Genomic DNA, 22,502 nt, shown 5'->3' with positions numbered 1-22,502 from the left:
TGAGTTTTCTAATGATACTTCCAAGTCTACTCAAGCACTGTATTTTGTTATGTAAAGATATAGGGATATGAAGTTAGACTTGCTTAGCTAATACTTTATTTTAAAATGTTGCATTTGGGGTACCTGGGTGGCACAGTCTGTTAAGCACCCCACTCTTGATTTTGGCTTAGGTCATGGTCTCAGAGTAGTAGGATTGAGCCCCATGGAATCTGAGGTTCTCCCTTTCTCTGGGCCCCTCTCTGCACCATGCATGTGTCCACTCTCTCAAATCTTTAAAAATAAGTAAATAAAATTGTTGCATTCGTGTTCATAAGTGAAATTAGCTTCTTATTTTACTTTCTTGTATTCTGTCTCTGTTTGGCATATATACACTAACCATAAAAATTAGTCTTTTTTTCCTCTTTTTATTATCTGGAAGAATATAAGATAGGAATGATCTGGGCTTTTAAGTTTGATAAAGCTATATTGGGGAAGGGATACAGAAATGTTCTATTTCTTTAATATATATTGACCCATTGCAATTTGAAAAATCCCTTATGAGTCAATTACTGGTAATTCAACATTTCCTAGAGAATTTTCCATTTTATCAAATTTTAAATTTGATGATATTAAATTGCTAAAAGTACCTGTATTATTTTGTTAAATCAAAAGTAAGTATGATATTACCCCTCTTCATTCCTGATATATTTAATCTGTGTACCTCTCCTGTGCTACCACCCCATGTTTATTCAATGGAAGCAATCTCTTTCTTTCTCTTTGGGAAATTGAAATTTTCTTTCTAACTCTGATATTCTGCAGTATCACTAAATTACACATAAGTGTACTTAACTGGCACTTTAAAGATGAAGACTCAATCTTTCTTCACCTCTGGAAAATCCCCAACTCTTTTCTTTTTGAAAAATGAGGAGAGCCTCAATTTTACTCTTTTAACTGAATGCCTCTTTGATGTATTTTGGATTTCCTCATGCTCCCTTTCATTTTTCTTAATTTAAAAAAAAATGTTCTACTCAATTTTTTGTTTTATTCTGAAAAAAATGTCCTTAGGTTTCTTTTCAAATTTATTGTCTTTTCAATTACTTTTATATCTCTTCTCTTGAACTTTTTAATATCAATATACCATTTCATAACTTTGTTTTTGTTTCACAAAAAGATTACTTTTTATCTTTGAATACTTTTTAAAGTTTTTTAACGTTTTTATTTATTTGACCGAGAAAGAGAGACAGATAGCAAGAGAGCATGAGGGGGGTACATGGAAAGACAGAGAAGCAGACTCCCCATTGAGCAGGGAGCCCTACTTGGGGGCTTGATCCTAGGACCCAGGACCTGATCCCAGGACCCCAGGCAGACATCTGACTAAGCCACATAGGCGCCCTATCTTTCAAGAATTTAAACGTACTCATTTCAACATCCCTTACTCATTCTCTTATTTCTTTGCTGTGAGTTATGTTTGTTTTCTATTATCTTGATGCAGACATTCTAATATTTGTTTAACAGATTTTATTTATTTGTCAGAAAGAAACAGCGGACAAGCAGCGGGAGCAGCAGGCTGAGGGAGAAGCAGAATCCCTGAGTCCCATGCAGGACTTGATTCCAGGGTGCTAGTATCATGATGTGAGCTAAAGGCAGATGTTTAACTGACTGAGCCTCCCAGGCATCCCAGACCTTCTTGTCTGTGAGCTCATGTTCTCCGGGCATTATTTTCTCCTTGTGCTTACTCATTTGTACTCTGGATTGTAGAGATTTCCCCTTTCTCAGCTTTCCCTAGGGGGTTTCCCTGTGGCTGAGTAAGTCCTTTAGTTTGTATTTTGGCTCTAGATTTTTCAGACTTGGATAGTGTCACTGGGCCTCCACAATCACGTGACACAAATCCAAGATTCTGGAATCACAAGGCTAGAGTAGCTGATTTGCTAACAGGTCCTGTTTTTTTCAGTGGAAGACTGTTTTGCCACCACAGGGGTAAGAAAAGCAATTGCACCTTTCATCTGCAGGCTGGTGTTGACGTACAGCCCCTATGGCTCTCTTTACTCCCAGGATCCGCCTCTTCTCCCAGGAGTTGCCAGACTTCAGCTCATAATCACTACATTTCTGACCCCTGGGTATTTTTCTGTATGCCCTTCATCCGGGTTATGTTAATAAAGATAAGTGTAGTTTAATATATTTTATTTAGTATTTCTGGTTATTTGAGTGCAAGTGAGGATTTCAGTATATACTTAATATGTCCTCTTGACTAAGAAATCTCCACAGTGTTCCCCTAATGCAGACTCAGAAAGAAAATACTTATGGGTACTTATAAAAGGACAAGTTGTGTTTCTTACCACAAATCTTAAAATGAATGTTGTTTCTCTGTATTAGCCACTAGGTAGTTTAGGGTACAATTTGTTGCTTCTAGCACCTCCAGTTAGAGTCCCGAATAGCCTGCATTTATGTGAGATTTTCCTTTTTTCTGATGCTTTCAACTCTTAATTTTATACTTCTGCATTTTATGATTTTTTGTAAAATTTCTCCACTCTTTTGTAGAATGAGGTGGCATATAAATAAAACACTCAACTATGTTTATCATTATCTGTTTATAGTTCTTAACCATAGAGATCATGTCCTCAAGAAGTATAAGAATTGCATTCCTCTTTGAATAGTAGTGTAGTTTGAATAGTGTGTAGTTTCTAGATTGTAGCTGGTGTTCAGTGAATGCTGGTTGACTGAAGGAATAAGACAGAGAATAACTCTTACCATAACACTTTCCTTATCTTCCCTTTGCCTTTTACGTGCCAACTAGGCAAAGTGTAAGTTTGTCTGTTGAGAGTGTCCATTTATATGGACAAACATTCTCCTTTCTAGAGTAAACAAAAATCCCAGAATCACTCTCAAATTCACTTAGATGACTTCTTCTTGTAGTTTCATTGGAAAATTGATTTGTTCTTTGTCTTTATTCTTTATTTGTTCTATGTCTTTATTTATTTTATTTATTTATTTCTATCATCTGCAACATTTTGCACTTAGCCAATCTTTCCTATAGGTCACCAATGCTCATCAAAATATATTTTTCAATAAGGTACTGTACATCTTCTTCTTGCCCTCTCTCTGTTCTCTTTATTTATTTATATATTCTTCATTTGTTCTATGTCTTTGTTCTTTATTGAAAAAAAAATCATCACATGTTCAAGCACTATTGTAGGCCTCAAGTACACAAATATGAACAAGACACTGTCCTTGATTCAAGACCTTCCAGTTTGGTAGGTGGAGGATCACTTACTGGCAGAATCCTTTAAGCTCCATTGAGAAGCTGAGCTGGCAGACGTGGTTCACTCAGAGGCCTGAGACGAAGTACATATGGATGGGGCTGGGTGAGGAAGACCACCATACGTAAGTCACTATATAGGGAAAGGTCATATTGAGGCACGAACAAGAAGGAGTTAAGGCAATGAAGTCTTTGTGTTAGAAATCACTTGGTACCAGACCCTTGACTAGAGTTCACAGTTCTGCAGGTGAGAGTTAAAAAGCTGAGTCTGAGTTTAAAGTCAAGAAATAGTTATTTTTGACAACTTCTGAAAGGCAAAAGTGGAGCATCCGAGGTCAGTAAGATGCCACAGGGCATGCAAAATACAGGTTAGAGTGAAATCTTTGAAACAGTAATGCAGGCATTACTGTCTTTCATCTGGGCTTGACATCTTGGGTGTTACATATTGTTCTGGACTGAATTATGTCTGAGCAAAATCCATATTTTGAAGCAGGAACCCTCAATATGACAGTATTTGGAGATAGGACCTTTAAGGAGGTATTTAAGTTAACTGAGGCCATAAGAGTAGGGCTCTGATGCAATAGGACTTTGTCTTCCTAGGAAAAGGGAGAGACACCAAGCAGGTATAAACACAGTGGAAAGCCAATGTGAGCACATAGTGAGAAGGTGACCCTAAGGTGAAGCCAAAAAGAAAGGCAAGAAACAGATCCTGTCAGCAGCTTGGTCTTGGACTTCTAGCCTTCAGAATTATGAGAAAATAGGTTTCTGTTGATGAAGTCACTCGATCTATAGTATTTTTATGGTAACATTAACTCATACACATCTCTTTCTTCTTAAAATCTAATCTGCTCTGGTAGTAGGTTAGTCTTTCTATCATCTGTAACATTTTGCACTTAGCCAATCTTTCCTGTAGGTCACCAATGCTCATCAAAATATATTTTTCAATAAGGTACTGTACATCTTCTTGCCCTCTCTCTGTTCCTAGCAAATGGGCACAGCATGGTCTGAGGGCAAGACCCCAGACAACATGGGACCGAGCTTCTAGCTCTGTGCAAGCAGAGCTGAGCATTTAATTGCTTATGGCCTCCCTGTCCTCCTTGTAACATGAAGGGACCTTGTTACTTTTCATTTTATGTATTTTAGTATTTCTTGCTTTGCATTCCTGTTCTCAACTTTCTTTTTCTATTTTTTCCCTCCTCTTGACCCTTTAATATATATTTGTGAGCTAAGCAGAAAATATTGTTCTCTAATCTAACACTACTTTGAAGTATAGAGAAATTGTCATTTGTCAGAACAAGTAGTTTAAATGATACTAAAATGCATCTATTTAGGGTTCTTTTTTTAGAGATTTTATTTATTTATTTGTCAGAGAGAGGGAGAGTGAGCACAGGCAGGCAGAGTGGTAAAGGGAGAAGCAGGCTCCCTGCGGAGCAAGGAGCCCGACGTGGGACTTGATCCCAGGACGCTGGGATCATGACCTGACCTGGTTAAGCAGCCGCTTAACCGCTGAGCCACCCAGGCGTCCTTTTTTAGGATTCTTAAAAGATGTCATTCTTTGACAGTTTTGTGAGGTTAGAAAAAAATCAAACCAAAATGTACTGCTACTCAAGTCATGATAAAATTGAAAACTTCTACCAAACCAAGAACACTTGCACAGTGAAATATGTTAATGGGGGAAAGGAAATAATTATTTTGCATTACTAGATTGTGAATGAATTAAGCACTACATAGAAAGTTATTTTTCTTTTTTCTGACCCAGAGAAATAATCTGCTTCCCTCTAACTTTCATTTATTAGTTCTAGCTCTTCCCCTGGACCTGGGCATAAAATGGGAAATCTCTCTTCTACCTGGCAGTTCTTCCAGTATCTGAGGATGATCACAGGATATATCAAATGTGCCATCATAGAGCCCGTATTTTTTTTTCATTTTGGCCAGAAAATGTCATGAGAGACTTAATCATGTGCTTAGCTGAAAGTTAGATGTCAATTCACTTTAATTAAATTCAAGTTAGTAAGATGTGTAGGGCTCTAGAGAATAATGTCACAGTTCCTTAGCTGGCTCATATCTTGCTCTGTGCCCCTAATCCATCCTCAACTTGGTGACATTTCCACGGGTCCTTGTGCTTGTACTTTGAGGACATGAGGCTGGGCCTTCCCATTCCTTGTGAGTGATTATTTCAGAATATTTTCCCTAAACATGCCATGCATGTCTACATTGTGCCTTTGCATGTGTTGATCCTTCTCCCTAGCCTATCCTCCGCCTTCATCATTATTCTTCAAAATTCAGCTCAAATCTTGTGAAAAGTATTCCTTGATTTCCCCCAGGCAGAGGTCATTGTCCCCTGTTTTCTTCTCTGGACACTTGGTTTATTCCTCCTTCTTTCCATTCTGTAATGTGACTTAAGTGTCCATGAGATTTTTGAGGGTAGGGGCCATGTCTCTTTGAAATTTTGTATTCCCAGTACTTAAAAACATTTATGGAATTGGTCCTCAATAAAATAATTTGTGAGACTCATGATGCCTGGAGAATGAGTATATGCTCAGATAAAGCTTAAAAGCCAGAAATCCTTGGAAGACAACTAGTCTGATTGAAGAAAAAGACAATAATGGGGGAGGTTGGCAGTAAATGATTCCATCTCCATGCATAGAGTATTTAAAAGGAAGCTCATTAAATCGGTGCCAAGGTGTATCATGGCCATGGCTGTGTCTGCCATGGAGTAACCTCGTAGCACGTCAGCACCTGCTTGTACATTGCTCTTCTGCAAAGTTTGTACTTGACAAGGCTTGAGTTACACTGCCTGAGTCACTCAACCCCAGGGTGAGAAGCCCCTGCTTCCTGTCCTCTAAGTACCAGCACATGTACCTGTATTTTGATAACCCACCTTGTGGTTCATTCTGGCTGAGATTGGGCTAGTCATTTATCATATCTTTTATTAAATGTCCCTCTTCTTCAACATTGCTTCATGCTGGTTTTTTCTTCCTTCATCACGATCTCCTCTCTTCCTTCCTCAAATGACTTTTCCTTCTTCTGTTTCCCTTACCCTTTGCCCTTCCCTCTCCCTAAGTTCACTTAGATCAACAGTCTTTACTATCAAACTAAGGCATAATTGGTGGTTTCAGTGCTCTGGGATTGTTCCAATAATGGCCATCCCCTGCCACCTCCTTGCCTCATTTACCCATGCAAGTTACAGAAATAACCACAAGGAAGAGAGTTTCCTCTACCATAACCAACTACATAAATGAAATAAAAGCTAGACTCTTACAAATCAATATTTGTATTCCAGAACAATATCATGGGCCCTAGGAAGATAAAAAAAAAAATTTAAAAAGCTGATTTCCTTCCATCAAAGAATGTGATCAAAATCAGGTAATCCCAGAGGTACCTAGACAGGGAGCCTCAGCCTTGGAGCAGGCAGAGGCACAGATTAATCTTTCCTTCTTTTACCACCATATGCCTGCTCCTGCCTAGATGGGATGTGCAGGTGATAAGAAATGCCCTCCGGTGGTCCAATGTGGAGACCAGGTGTCCCATACAGAAAACAGGGGAGCTTCTTTTCTTTCTTCTCTCTACTTAAGAAAGTAAAAAAAGAAAAAAGAAAAAGGGGGAAAAAAGCCTCTGGGACTTTGATTAGCAGTATAATTTGCCTGTCAAAGACAAGAGTAGGACATTGTATGTGGCAGGTAGTAATTAAGAGCTATAGAAGAAGGCATACACATGATCCAGACCAACAGATCCCTAGGGATAGTGTGAGTGTGGTAGAGGTGCCACGAAGGAGCATAGGATGAAGGGTCTGGGGAGGAGGAACTCTATTTGGAACAAGATGGGAGGTGTCCTTTGGCATTTTTGTGCCTCAGCCTGATCTTGGGTTGGAGTTACACCCTTGCTCTATCATTTCAATTGCTGCTCTAAAACATGTATACGCAGGGGCGCCTGGGTGGCTCAGTGGGTTTAGCTGCTGCCTACGGCTCAGGTCATGATCTCAGGGTCCTGGGATCGAGTCCCGCATCGGGCTCTCTGCTCAGCAGGGAGCCTGCTTCTCTCTCTCTCTCTCTGCCTGCCTCTCCATCTACTTGTGATCTCTGTCTGTCAAATAAATAAAATCTTAAAAAATAAATAAATAAAAGATGTATACGCAAATAGGTATGACCCATTCTAACAACTTCAGGTTATTTGAAGTGGAACCAGAAAGTAAATGGACACAACTTGAAAATTTTTGATATTTCAGGTATTGGTGAAGATGAGGAGCCGTGAGATTGGGGAGAGGGTAAATTGGTACATTGCGTTGGAGAGCATTTAACAACATTTGGTAAAATTGAATACTCATGTAGCCTTTGACCCAAACACATCACTTCTAAGTTTATACCGTGAAGTCAGGGTGGGCAAACTTTTTCTGTAAAAGACCAGATAATAAATAGCTTCAGCTTTGCAAACCATACATTCTGTCACAACTCCTCAACTCCACCACTGTAGTGTGAATGTACACACAGATAATACTTAAACAAAAGAGCATGGCTTTATTCCAATAACTTTATTGACAAAAACAGGTGGCAGGCTGGATCTGGCCCACGGGCATGGTTTCTGACTCTAGTCCTTAAGAAACAAACATACATAAAGATAAATGTCCAAGAATGTTCATAACATCATTGCTGGTAATAAAAAAAAAAATTAGAAACAACCTAAAGTTCATCACTAGAAAAATGAACAAATAAGTTGTTATATACATGTGCCATAAAATGCTTAACATAAAAAAGTGAACAAGAAAACTATATCATTGTGGATAAATCTCACATAATGTTTAAACAAGAAAGATGCAGACAGGATTACATAATTTGACTACAGGGAAAGGGAGGGAAAACTGAATGGGAAGAAATCAGAGAGGGAGACAAACCATAAGAAACTCTGGACTCTGGGAACCAAACTGAGGTTTGCTGGAGGGTGGTGCGTTGGGGGTAACAGGGTGATGGGTTTTAAGGAGGGCACATGTGGTGATGAGCAATGTGTGTTCTATGCAACTAAGGAATTGAACACTACATCAAAAACTAATGATGTACTATATGTTGGCTAATTGAACATAATAAAGTTTTAAACATACAAAGCAATTAAATACTGTTTTGAAATACATACACATAGTAAAAATATAAAGACATCTTTGAGAACGACAAACACCAAGTTAAGGGTAATGATAAGTTATGTGGAGGGTAAGGTAGTGCTGCCAGAGAAGGACACATTGGAGACTTAAATTGCCATTTTATGTTTTATTTCTTAAGCTCACAAATGCATAAATGAGTGGACATTATACTATATTCTAGACTTTTTTGGAGGTCTCAAATATTTTATGACTGAAAAAATTTCCAGGGTTTTTAATTTCAAATGCTTTTACATTGGACTGCAGCTTCTGACCCATTGTTGATAGGTGGCCGCAATTACCATGTATCTTACTGTCTCCTTCAATAGTGTGGCCCACATATTCCATCCATGGGGTCTGTTCGATAGCACGTTTTAAGCATAAAAACATTTGTGTGGGACAATGAAATGCTTTCAGTAGCATTGGTTGTTCAGCGACACTCTGATTTGTAATTGGAACAGGTTGCTATGGAAAATTGCTGGTTGAGAAGAAACAGGGATTTTAGCATTTTGTTTTTCATTTATCCATCTTTAGGTACTTTACCATGACTTCAGTTTTCTTGTCTAGATTCCATAGTTTCATTGTTGTTCTTTGTTTTTTGTTCTTTTTTTTTTTTTTTTTCCTCTTTGAACATTGTAGTAAGAGATTCACCAACAGTCTTTGCCCTTTATTTCACATCTTAGCTAGAAGAGTTTAGGTCATCAAGTCCTCCAAGTCAGGTGACTTGCTTGTCCTCCAGAGAGGATGAGACAAATTGGAAATGCCTTCTACATGGGGAATTGATTAAGTTCAGATTTTTCCCACACTGGAAAGATGCTGATTTGGATTCGTAGTCATGATATGAGTCAGCCACAGCTGGGAACATATTGTCCACTTACAGTGAGCTGTTCCCTCCTTGGGAAAGGTGACAGACTGACAGGGCAGGAGAGAGAAGTTGTTGGATTTGTTTTATTATTTAGGAATTTTTTCCATGAAGCCATGCCTTGGACTACCCCTCACTTTTGCATGGCCCTTAGGCACAGCTGTCTGGGAAGGACTCTTGTTTTTGTTTCTGCTGGGCACACAAGACAAAGGGTCTTTGAACTTGATAGAATGGAAAAATCCAGGACAGATTCTAGCCCACTGATTGTTGACATAGAAGTAAATATCACCAGGGCATCTCTGATGTAACCTATACGAGCAGGGTTGAGTTACAACAAAGACTGGAAGCATATATTTTGTATGGTTGTTCTGCTAAAAATAGTGAGAATTAATTTCAGTGTGAATCGGCCAGTGTTTATCCAGCACACTGCATTCTATTTTCTCCACAGCTGTCCACTGCCATATATTTCTGATCCAAAATACAAACTTGTCCAAAAACTGTGGAACACATTGACCTGAACTTCCCACTGGGGAAATATCATTACAGGAAAGATGAGATTATTAGAGTAAGGCTTTTGTGGGAAATTCAATATTTCTGGATTTATAGGGAAGATTAGTTTCCTACTTCTCTCAATGGCAATTTATCTTCATTATTAAAATCTGGGACTAACAACAACTGTGTTTTCCAGCAAATTTAACTTTGATATTCAAAGAATTTAACAGGGCTCTTAAAAACTGAAATGGCAGCAAATACTGAATTAGAAATTATGAGTAATGAGAATGAGGGTCATCAGTCTGTGATATAGAGTGTAAACATATGAACTGGTAATTGAGTAAAGGGGTCTAGAAAATTCTCAGCAACTCATAAGAAGACATATTTAAAAGATATCAAGAAAGAAATGTGTTTATTCACTTTCAGACATACATGATAACTAAAATGTTATCAAAATAATGCTTGCTGAGATGCCTTACATTAAAGTATGTATAAAAAAGAAAAATTCCCGGGGCGCCTGAGTGGCTCAGTGGGTTAAGCCACTGCCTTCGGCTCGGGTCATGATCTCGGGGTCCTGGGATTGAGTCCCGCATTCGGTTCTCTGCTCAGCGGGGAGCCTGCTTCCCTCTCTCTCTCTCTCTGCCTGCCTCTCCATCTACTTGTGATCTCTCTCTGTCAAATAAATAAATAAAATATTAAAAAAAAAGAAAAATTACCACATTAACGCACTATTCCAAGATGTGGTCATCTCTTAGAAGGAGAAAGAGTATAATGTATTGATTAAGAGCCTAATGTTTGTAGCTTGGTTCTAACCTCTATAGATACCATGTTGGTGGTTTCCCTCTGAGACTCAGTTTTTGCATCAGAACACATTATAATAATTACTTCATAGATTTGTTGTAAGGATTTAATAAGATAATATAAAACAGTGTAATTCCTTGCACTGCCAGTCAACACTCAATTAATATCTATTATGATTACATTATATAATTGTAATGTCACATTTCTTATTAATAATACTAGGGTAGACAATTCAGTTCAGTTCTTAATTGAAAGAGCACAGAATGTGAATTAATGAGATCTGAATTAAAGAAGTTTTTCCTCAAGCAAATTTGGCATTTTAGATTTCCAAAGACAATATTTCAATTAATGTTAAGAAAGATTTTTAAAGTGGCCACTGTATGCAAATAACTATGAAGTATTTTGTAGGAAGAAATACAAAAACAGGGACTTCCATATTTTACATTATTTCTTTGAATTTATACTTTTTAAAATGCCAAGGTTATGCTTGTTGGGAACATTTAAACTGTAAATTGTGCTTTCCTATGTGCCACTGCCATAGGAGAATTAAAGTTTATTCACTAAATTATGTCGTAGAAAAATAGCTGGAGTAATAGTGTGGAGATTAGCATTTTCTTGTTTTTCTTCGTTACGAGAAATTTTATGTGTTTCTCGGTTGGTTGGGTTTGATTTTGGCTTCCCAGTTGGTTGACCACACCAACTCTAGAGGATGTGTGATTGGAAGGAGGAGCAGAAATAATTTTGGAGGAAATTGGGGCTACTCTTTGGGTGGAAGTAGGGTTAATGGGAATTTATTTTTAGTTGGGAAGAGGAGTAAAGAGGAAATACACTGTCCTCTGGATACTTGTCAGCCCCTTAAAAAAAAAAAAAAAGAGCTCGACAGGTGGTGCTGAGGCACCTCTGTATGCTTTCTTCACAGGGGACTTTTCTGGAAAGAATGAGAATAGGAGGAGTGGAGGGAGAGGAATGACCAATTCCACATGACAACTGAGAAGATTTCAGGGGACTCTCTTTTACTATGACCTGAGAAATGAATGCATTGTGTGTAAAACAAACAAAAAAACTATTTCACGGTGGTGTTATTCAGATCACACAAGACTTAATATGATTTGGCTGTTGTCGATGATGGTGCTATAAATACTGGGGCATGTATATCCCTTTGAATCAGTATTTTTGTATCTTTTGGGTAAATACCTAGTAGCACAATTTCTAGATTGGAGGGTAGTTCTATTTTTAACTTTCTGAGGAACCTCCGTACTGTTTTCTAGAGTGGTTGTCCCAGTTTACATTTCCATCGATAGTACAAAAGGGTTCCCCTTTTTCCACATCCTCACCAAAACCTGTTGTCTCTTGTGTTGTTGATTTTAGCCATTCTGACAACTGGAAGGGGATAACTCATTGTAGTTTACATTTGTGTTTCCCTGAGGGATGAGTGATGTGGAGTGTCTTTTCATGTGTCTGTTGGCCATCTGTATGTCTTCTTTGGAAAAATGTCTATTCATGTCTTCTGCCCATTTTTCAACTGCATTATTTGGTTTTTGGGTGTTGAGTTTGTTTTTTTTTTTTTTTTTTAAAGATTTTATTTATTTATTTGACAGACAGAGATCACAAGTAGGCAGAGAAGCAGGCAGAGAGAGAGGAGGAAGCAGGCTCCCCGCTAAGCAGAGAGCCTGATGTGGGGCTCGATCCCAGGACCCTGAGATCATGACCTGAGCCGAAGGCAGCGGCTTAACCCACTGAGCCACCCAGGCGCCCTGGGTGTTGAGTTTGACAAGTTCTTTATTTATTTTGGATATTAACCCTTTATCTGTTTTAACCCTTTATCTAATGTCCCAAAAGTTCATTTTTGCTTTTGTATCCCTTGCTGCAGAAGACATATTCAGTAGAAAGTTGCTAAGGCCGATGTCAAAGAGGTGACTGCCTATGTTCTTTTCTAGGATTTTTATGGTTTCAGGTCTCAGATTTAGGTCTTTAATCCATTTTGAATTAAGTTGTGTGTGTGGTGTAAGAAAGTGGTCCAGTTTCAGTCTTCTGTTTGTTGTTGTCCACTTTTCCCAATATCACTTGTTGAAGAGCTTGTCTTTTTTCCATGGGTATTCTTTCCTCCTTTGTCAAAGATTAATTGATCAAAGAGTTGTGAGTTTATTTCTGGGTTTTCCATTCTGTTCTATTGATCCATGTGTCTGTTTTTGTGCCAGTACCATACTGTCTTGATGACTACAGCTTTGTAATAGAGCCTGAAGTCCAGAATTATGATCCATCTGGCTCTTCTTTTCTTTTTAAAAAAGCTTTTATTTATTTGTGTGTGTGTGTGTGTGTGTGTGAGAGAGAGAGAGAGAGAGAGAGAGAGAGAAAGAGAGAGAGAGAGAGAGCACGCACAAGCACAAGCTGGAAGAGTGGCAGGCAGAGGGAGAAGCTGACTCCCCACTGAGCAGGGAGCCTGATGTGGGGCTCAGTCCCAGGACCCTGGGATCATGACCTGACCTGAAAACAGATGCTTAACCAATTGAACCACCAAGGCACCCCTTTGCTTTTCTTTTTCAAGATTGCTTTGGCTCTTTGTGGTCTTTCATGTTTCTGTACAAATTGCAGGATTGTTCTAGACCTAAATAAACCTGTCAAAAACAAAAATAAAATTCACAAGTACAAGCAATTGGAAAAGCTCTATAGATTTCTTGTGGAAAATTCATTGTGCTTATACCAAATTTCAACTAACCTCTTTCTTTCATTAGATGTAGGTTTAATAAATAAACAAGTAGAAACCCCTCCCACCAAAAAAGGGGAAAAGAAGACAACATGAAAATGCTTTAAAATCCATAGTTCTACACATGCATACCTTAACATTGTGAAGAACTTCAGTGTAAGACCCATACATCCCTCCATAAACACTTGTCATTTGTGATGTTGGCAGTACTTTGTCAAGGTTCACTTGAGGATCTTGTTTTTGGGGGGGGGGCAGCAGCTGGTGGCATAAATTCTATGCCTATTTTGTCATGAAAGAAACTACAGCACAAAAGAAATCGAATTAAGTTGACAAGTTCTCCAGTGGATGATTAGTAGAATTGGCAAGTGAAGATGGGATAGTTATTCTCCTTACTAACTCTTAGAAATTTAGTTCTTACATAAGTGCATGTTATGTTACATCACAGTCTCTTAGGAAAGTTCCCTCTCCTCCACTCTCAGTCCATTTGGTTCAGGTGGGGCTCACACTTGCAAACTCCAGAGATGGGGATACATTTCAAATCAGATTAATGACCATACCACTTGTCCTCAGTGGTAGTGATTGGTTCAGAGTTAGTCACAGGATCCAAAGGAAGCTAATGCTATCTAAATGGGCTTGCTAAACCAGTTTGGATTTTTTTCCATCTTTTTACAGAAACCCCGACTGACAATAAAGCAGATACTGAGGAAAACAGGGCTGGGAAATAGAAACACAGTGTCCTTATGATATCATGTAAGACCCTGGATCCAACTATTCCAAAGCCAAATTCAGCTCTTAAATTCCTAGTTGTATGTGTCAACAATTTCATTTTTGTTCATTTATTTTGAGGTTGGTGTCTGTCATTTCCAACAAAAATACTCTTCTTCTTCTTTTCCATTTTTCTCTCTTCTTCTACCTTTCTTTTCCCATTTTCTTTCCCTTTCTTTTTTATCCTTTTTTCTCTTCCTTTTCCCCTTTCTTAAAAGGTCCTCAAAAGAAAGGACAGCAAATAGGATCAGGTCATACAAGGCATTGAAAACTGGGATAAATGTTGGACTTGACCATATATACCCTAAAGTCTTATTTTGGAAATAAACAACATGATAAGGGCTGTTCATTAAGATAATTACTCTGGTAGAAGTGAACAGTAAACATTGATGAGTGAAGAGTCAGATAGACCAAGAGTCCAAACTTACAAGGAAGAGTTCTTGTTTTGGAGTGTCGGTCTATTGGAATAGAGATATAGGGATAGATACAAGTAATAATAAAAATCTTTAAGAGAAACATGGGTGGAAACTGCTAACTAATCAAGTAAGAGGGATAAAGGAGAGTTGAAGATGATTCTGAAGTTTGCATACGTAAAGTCCAGGACTTCGATGCAAAAAGGGTTATTGTTAAATAGAGAAATGGCAGGGGAGGTGAACTCCTTGAAAGCTGAGCTTTGTTCTTGCTGAATCTGAGTATGGGCTTGAAGAAACAGGTTTGGAATTCATAGACATCATTGCTGAAAATACCAATTTGGAAATCCTCCTAATCAAAGTGATCTTTGATGTTGTGGACTGGAAGAGAATGTTTTAGGCAGCAGAATGTATTCACAAAAAGAAGCATAACTGAATCCTAGTATATAGTCACAGCTGTTAGCTGGGATTATTGTTGAAGAGTGAGCAATTGTAGGGTGCTTTATTAATGTGGTATTGAATTCACCAGGGGACAGAATGGAGATGGAAAAGGGGAACCAGTTGTCAAAGCTGTACAGAAAGTGGAACATGCTTACTTGCTGTTACTTGATAGCACGGACAGCTCTGCCGTGAATAAAAGGCACCTGCAGAGTTGCAGATGTAGTACAATGCAGCCAAGATACCAGGAAAAGCAACAGAGCTTATTTTAGAGACTGTTTTTAACCAGCATCAGGGATCTGAGTAATAACTCCATCACATGTGATCATGACTCTCACTTATCAGATGGGAATGCAAATCTCATGAGACTTTTTTTAAGTGAGAAAACTCAGAGTGCCCACAATTGAAGCAAGTATGAATCATTTTTATTTTAGTGTTATCTGATGTCATCCTCAATAAAAAAAATATTAAATGATATTAAACATTTTAGGGTAAGCATCAGAATTAAAATGTTATTAACAAATAACTGTCAATACTGGCAGTTTTTCCTTAGATGATTACCATAAGAAAATAAAGAAAATGTCTGTAGTGAGGCTAGGTTAATAAAATGATTTTTATGAGAATATGATAATGCCTTTTGGAATTGATCCCTGAGACAGGTACTTTTATTTTTATAATTAAAAAAAATTATAAACATATAATGTATTATTAGCCCCAGGGGTACAGGTCTGTGAATCTCCAGGCTTACACACTTCACAGCACTCACCATAGCCCATACCCTTCCCAATGTCCATAACCCCACCACCCTCTCCGGGTCCCCCTCCCCCGGACAACCTTCATTTTATTTTGTGAGATTAAAAGTCTTTTATGGTTTGTGAGACAGGTACTCTTAACATGAAGACAAAACAAGAGAAAAATTAGTTTTGTTAGTCTACAAAATGTTGGACTGCATGTACCAAGAGTCAAATCCTATACATGGTGGATCTTAATCAGTAGGGAGCATATTACTGAGTTCATGTAAAAGTTAAATGTGTTTAGGAAGGAAGATATAACTAAGTAGGATAGAATCTATGTAGAGAATAACAGAATTTAAAGATTTACTTTCCATTGGTTGTATTCTCTTAGGTCAACCTCTTAAATTCCTTTTGAGACATGTATCCCATGCTCCAGGTCAGAATCACTAAGGCTTTTAGCTGTTAATCCCATTCCTAGATGTCTTATCATAAAATTCTAATACCAGCTTTATATTCATTAATTGCAAAAAGTGTTATGGTCTGAATAGTATCCTCCACCACCAAATTCAGATGCTGAAATCCTAGCCCCCAATACATCAGAGGGTGACTGTATTTGGAGAGTGGGTCTTTAAAGAGGTAATTAATTTAAAATGAGGTCATTACAGTGGGCCTCAATCCAACGTGACTGGTGTCCTTATGAGAAAAGGATATTAGGACACAGACATAGAGGGAAGACCATGTGAAGGCACAGGGAGAAGGTCACCATCTGCAAGTTAAGGAGAGAGGCCTCAGAAGAGACCAACCCTGCTGACACCTTAATCTTGGACTTTGGGCCTCCAGAATTGTGAGGAAATAAATTTCTGTTGCTTAAGTCACCCACTCTGTGGTGCTGTGTTACATAAAAGAGCCCTAGCAAACTAGTAGAAAAAGGTATGATTTTGAGCTTTCACTCCAGGTATTAAACTCTTGATTATAACCAGGTAATTAAACAACCAGAAAACAAGCCTGATAATTCCCAGATGATTTTTGTCCTCCACAATTTGCAGTTGCTTTGGAAAAGGGCAGTTTTTATTTATTTGCTTGTAACCCAGAGGTTGCCAGGATCCCATAATAATTCCGGTTTTCCCCAGCAGCAACCTTGAGGCAAGATCCATTTGTTCCTTATCTCCCCACAAAAGCCTCATTTCATAAAACATAAATGTACATGGTGGTGTACATTGGGTGAGCTTCCCTGGCTGGTGATTCTCCATGCTCTCTATGTCATCAGATGCGATTGCTGGGAGAAATAGGCACTATCTTCACAACTCCACTGGGAGAGGACAACGTGGGAACTCGTGCCTGGAACTCTTGACCACTGCCCTGTCTACCTCTCTCCTGGGCCACTTGTTGACATATAGCCTTTCACTAGAATAAACTATAAACACAAGTATAATGGTCTTGCTGTGTTCTTGGAGTCTTCTAGCAAAGTACTGAACCTGAGGTTAGTCTTGGGGAAATGCAAACTGGAAGTTGGTGCTGGAGATGGTCTTCAGGACCCCCTCCCTCAACCCCACCCCCTAACTTGCACAAGGTATCAAAAGTCAAGGTGGTCTTAAGTACTCCCAATCTTTGCACTAGGCCATTTGCCTTTTCTCTCTCTCTCAGAGCCAGGGCCCATCCTGTGATGGAGTTGCTGATGGTGGGTGATAGGGAGAGTCATCCTTGTATTTGTTCTTCCCTCCAAGGCTTCTGTAAGTTGTAAGGGAAGGGAGCTATAGGTCTTCTGAGTTCTCTTCTTCTAAACCTAGAACATGGGGAGATACACAAAGAGATGCTCTATGATCTATATATAGACCCTCATGCCTGCCCCAGCTTCCTAAGCAGGGAGAGGATGGCAGCTACCTGGGGAGGCTGAGGGGCTGGAGAGTATGACATTCAAATCAGGAAGTGGAACAGGGAGGGAACAGTATTTCAACTTTTTTGTTTGTTTGTTTTATTTTTAATTTGGTCCCCATCCTTTAATTAATTCTGGTTTTGGTATCTCACAGTCCTCTTCCAGGTGAGGGTGTATTAGACAGCTTTATCGCAAAAGGCTGGATGCCTGAAATCAATTTTTCAATTTGTGTAAAAAGTAGATTTCCTTTGGTGGAACAACTTCATTATGAAAAACTAGTATACTGTGCTTGCAGAGCGGTGTGCAATGGAAATTCTTGGAATGAATGAATTTGGACTTGGATATATGGTTGACTTCCACGGTTGCCATTGTATTCTGTGTTGTACACGTCGTATTTGTGTTTTTATAAAGTTGTCGCATCCACTGAATTAGTGAATAACGAACCATTGCCCTGAAGGAAAATAGATGGTTAGGTTCCTGCAAACCGCTGGTCACAGCATTTTATCAACTGATCAGTAGATAGCCTTGTTTTATGTATACTTCTGTATAAAGACATCTTATTTAATAAACTGTTGATTCAGTAACTTCGAACTCATGGCCAATAACACTCTAACTTCTGCCTGAGAGAAGCTTATCTAACACATTTATTTTCTCTGTAAAGCACATCACAGCCTACTCGCACCCAGAAACACTAGACAGCATTTTGACACTACTCTTGGGGCCCTTTTAAACAGCAAAATCATCAACAAAAAACACAAAACTGTGAAAAAGTACACTAAATAGATCATGAAAAGGTTTCTTCCTTATAGTGTGAGAACTGAAACAGAAGGTAGAACATTGCCTGGTTTGACCTCAGCTGGAAACTTGCACATGGGGCAACCCAAATTTTTTGCACTCTGTGCATCCTCACTAATGACCACAAAAGTGCTGCGGGTATTGACTTGGGGCCTACAAATAAATTTTAGCAAGTAGGCAAATCCACAAATAATGAGGATTGACTGTAATATCTGAGGAAAATGCTGATTGTTGTAAAATACCTTTAAAAGGAAATTGGTACTTTGGTTATGACGTCCATGTCTGCATAAGAAATGGGAGCTTCTCACATTTCCCCCCATCATTCCAAAGGGAACAAGGCCAGAGTCTCTGCCCCCTTTGACCTACTGAATGTGTCAAAGTTGTACTCTGAGAAGTCCTCGGTCTTGGTGAGGAACTTGGTTTGTTTGCTAGGTGGTATTCTGCACTGAGACCAAGATCCGTGGTCTCTTTGTCAGGAATAAAAGTAGTTGCAAGGAGAGGGGGGGTGGTTTCTAGGTACTGTTGACAAAAATAAAAATCTGGGAGTGTCTCTTAGTTAGATTATGAGTAAAATAGTAAGATCAGAGCCTCTCTAGGGATGTACAAATCCAAACTGCTTTTCCAGCTATTATAAGGCATTAACAGTGGGGCTCCTCTCTTTCTCCCCCCCAGCAAGGACTCTGTTTCTTTATAATTGTTACAGAGATGCCATCATCTTTCTTAATTGTTTTGTCTGAAGGTTCTGAGAGTATGATCTGCGGGATGCTGACTGCGGTAGACGGAGTCAGAAGCCACAATAATGGTAGCGAGTATTCCTGGAAGGCTTTTGATGCTCTAAGTTCTGTACTGAGCCCTTTACATGTTTGAAGGCATTTCATCCTTACCATAGGCCTTTGAGGTTAGAAATAGTATCCTTCCGAATTGGTGCATGAAAAAAATGAGGCCTAGGTTAGGTAATTTTCTCTAGAAGACATACATAGAGTTAAGTGGCAGATCTAAGACTCCAACAAGGCCGTCTTCTTACAGAACCAATGTTCTTAGACTGTTCTTTCTCAAGGAGGAAGTGAACTTTGAAAAATTTTAAGTTCAAATTTCACTTGTCCGGATGCTAAGATTAATTTTTTAAATTGAACTAAAAGCTGTGCAATCTATAAAATAAGGCAAAAATCAGATGCAGTTACAGGCAATAATGTCTCACTGTGTAGCTTTGGATAGTTTGGGTTCATAAAATACTTATGCAGTAGTGTTCAGTAATCTGATGGCCCATATGATTACCCTCTTGTGCAGCAGTAGGAGAACTGGGAGAGGATATAACGATCTGTTGGTGGAGGTCTTCGTATCACAGGCGAGGACTATGGACGAAGAAGTGGAGCATCCAGTGAGGCAGACAGTGAGGGACAAAAGTCTGGCACCCTCGGGGAGGATGGCCAGGGAGGAGCATGTTACTACAAGAGCTCAGAGGCTACAGCCAGGGTGACTGGTAATCTAAGAAGGGCTGGATAGACACAAGGCCAGGGGAAACCCTGAGGGAAAGCTGAGCCAGAGAGGAGTCAAAAGGCAGAGGGGAAGATAGATACGGAGATTAGATTACCTCAGAACGACAGGGTAGTCAGAAATGGGTGCAGAGGTCAGTACAAGGAGCATTTCAAAAGGGAGGACTATGAAGTCAAAAAGCAGGTCAAAAGTCCGAGGTCAGCCTTGGTCAACCTAAATCTGAAACAGGCAGGTGAATTGAAGCCCAAGACTGGTGGAACATTGAGCCCACAGTGGTGTGGGTGAGAGGCTGGCACCAAACCAGATGGAGAGCTACGTGGTAAGATGGGCGGAGGGGCGGACGGTCACAATGATGGAAGTAGAGAAGCCTGAAAAGTGCCCTTTACACATTTCTAGATAGAACGAGGAACCTGTCTTCTTTGATTCATCCCCTCACTGAATTGTGGTTGAACACACTTATCACATGCAGGATTCTGCTAACTATGGGAATTACTCTTGTGAGAAAGACAGATAGGACAGGACCTCTGGACTCCTAGAGGCTACATTGATTTGTGAAGTTAACCAAATAAAGTTATCTTCTTAATTTTTCGTGTCCTTTAAAACTGAAAACCTCCATGTACTGGAGTGTAACTTCTAAGCTCTGCTCTAATTACATCATGGATGATAGTAAGACTTTCTTCCATAATTAAAACGACATAAGACTATTCTCCTCTGAAGGTGAATGGTACTATTCTCTAGAAGGAGCATTACTATTGCCAGTTATCTGATAAAGAAATTTGTCCTAGAATAGAAAATGACAGGAAGTAGACCCGGGACTGTAGGGAAGGAGAAAGCATTCTGAGAATGGGGCAGGGCAGGGAGGATTGCTCATGTAAGTGTAGTTTCCAAAGCCAAAGAGTTAAGAATTCTTCCATTGTTGGGAATAAGATGGTTCCTGTCCATGGAAGCAGCTCATGGGTTTGTCAGGGAGACGCCTGAATGGGCCTGGAGCTGCTGACTTTGAAAGAATCCATGGCTAATAGGATTGTAATTTACTTTCTTTGCTGTATGTCAGTGACTTTTTTAATGCACCTTGAGTAGAAAATTGTCAAAAGTTGTCCCTTGGTCTCTGCTGTCTCTGCAGGGAATTAAGGAGATATAGAGTCGTGCACTGGGGACACAGCCATGAAGGTAGTATGGTGATGGCTGTTGTACTGGGTCAAACAGGGCCCCCAAATTCGCGTCATCCCCAGAACCTCCAAATGTGACTTTACTTGGAAATAGGGTAATTGTAGATATAATTAGTTAAGATGGTCACTCACACTCCTTCATCTGGTATGACTCGTGTCCTTTTGAGAAGAAGCACAGAGACAGACATGGAAGAGAACTGCGTGGAAGACAAAGATGAGGCAGGGATTAGGGTGATGTGTTATGAGCAATGGGGCACCAAGGATTGCCAGAAAACTCCAGAAAATAGGAAGAGACAAGAAAGGATTATCTCCTATAGCCTTCAGAGAGAACATGGCCCTGAAGATGCCTTGATTTCTGACTACTAACTCTAGAACTATCAGAGAGTGAATGCCTGTTGTTTAAACCACCCAGTTTGAGGTCCTTTGTTATAATAGCTGCAGGAAACTAATACAGACTCTTAGTCACATGTGTCTGGAAAACACCATTAAACTGATAGAAAGGAGACTATATTTTCTTATTCTAAGATGAATATTTTGAATTTTTGAATATGGGGTGGACAATACAATTGTAGTCTATATTTTAAGGTAATCATTGCAGGAATAATCTTATCTCAAACCAGGTGTGAGCTTATTTTCCCCCCATATTTCAATTAATTTTTATTTTATTCCACTGAGATGGCAGAAACTTAACCTTCCATCATTCCATCATCCCCCAAGATTTACAGCTACATTTCAAAGTACATATGTAGTAAGTACAGCAATTTAGAAGGAGGTAAGGCTGTAGTTGGGCAGAATCTTCCCCTGCTGGGATTGCCCATCCTTCCCTCTGGGTCTCAGTCCTTGGTCTCTGTGGGTCAATGTTTAGATGGTCTTGTTCTTTTGGTGCTCTCTACTAAGTACAAACCATACTAGGATATGGAGATCTCGGTGCTGTTAAGGTCCTATTTTCTATACTTAATTAACAGTTCCTTTTTTGGGGTGTGTTTAGGGATTGGCTGGAATAATATTTTTTAATCTCTGCTTTCTGCTGTCACCTCCCTCCCAAGTGGTTATGAGCACAGCCTGGTGTCTCTGAGAGTCAGGGAGGGAAGCAGAAAGTGAAGAAATATTAGGAAATTATTAGTTTGAAAAAAAAATGCCATATATCTACATTTCTCTTCTAGAAAAAGAATTACTAAAACTACCCCCCCCCCAAAATACCTACGTAAGTATTCTTTCTTTTCTAGGTGGCCCTCTCATGCTCCTCCTAACCACCCACCTCACCATGCTTTGGGTCTCCATCCAGAATGTGTTCTTCGAGGACAGTGACTCCCACAAGCAAAGCAGCATCTGGCCGTGTGGGTGATCTATTCTCCAGCCTCTCAAAGTTGTGTAGGTAAGTCAGGCTAAAGTTACTGCCTCTCTCTTCCGGGAGTTCTTGTTTATTCCTCCAGGAGGTTCTCTGTCCTTCCAAGATGGTCTTATTGTTTCCAGGTTGCTCAGCCACCTGCAATGACTCACACAATGTCCCACCTGGGATAAAACTCCATTGGGTTTCACATAAATCAGATACTAAGCAGCTCATTGCTTAAGGCAGTAGGCAGCGAGGGCTGGTTCCCATCCTAG

At 39.4% G+C, this 22,502-nt stretch overlaps 1 long non-coding RNA gene across 1 annotated transcript in view; it reads left to right on the top strand.

Annotated features, from left to right (window-relative positions):
- LOC309861153 overlaps nt 1-22,502 on the top strand; it is a 292,958-nt gene that overhangs the window by 192,172 nt on the left and 78,284 nt on the right. The window contains exon 9 of the long non-coding RNA XR_014309785.1: nt 22,124-22,272. This is a non-coding gene — a long non-coding RNA (uncharacterized lncRNA). The remainder of the gene's footprint in view (nt 1-22,123; nt 22,273-22,502) is intronic.

Source organism: Mustela nivalis, assembly GCF_964662115.1.
Source record: "Mustela nivalis genome assembly, chromosome: 3".
NCBI classification, from domain to species: domain Eukaryota; kingdom Metazoa; phylum Chordata; class Mammalia; order Carnivora; family Mustelidae; genus Mustela; species Mustela nivalis.
Note: the sequence above shows the minus strand (reverse complement) of the source record. Positions and strands in the feature narration are given on the sequence as shown.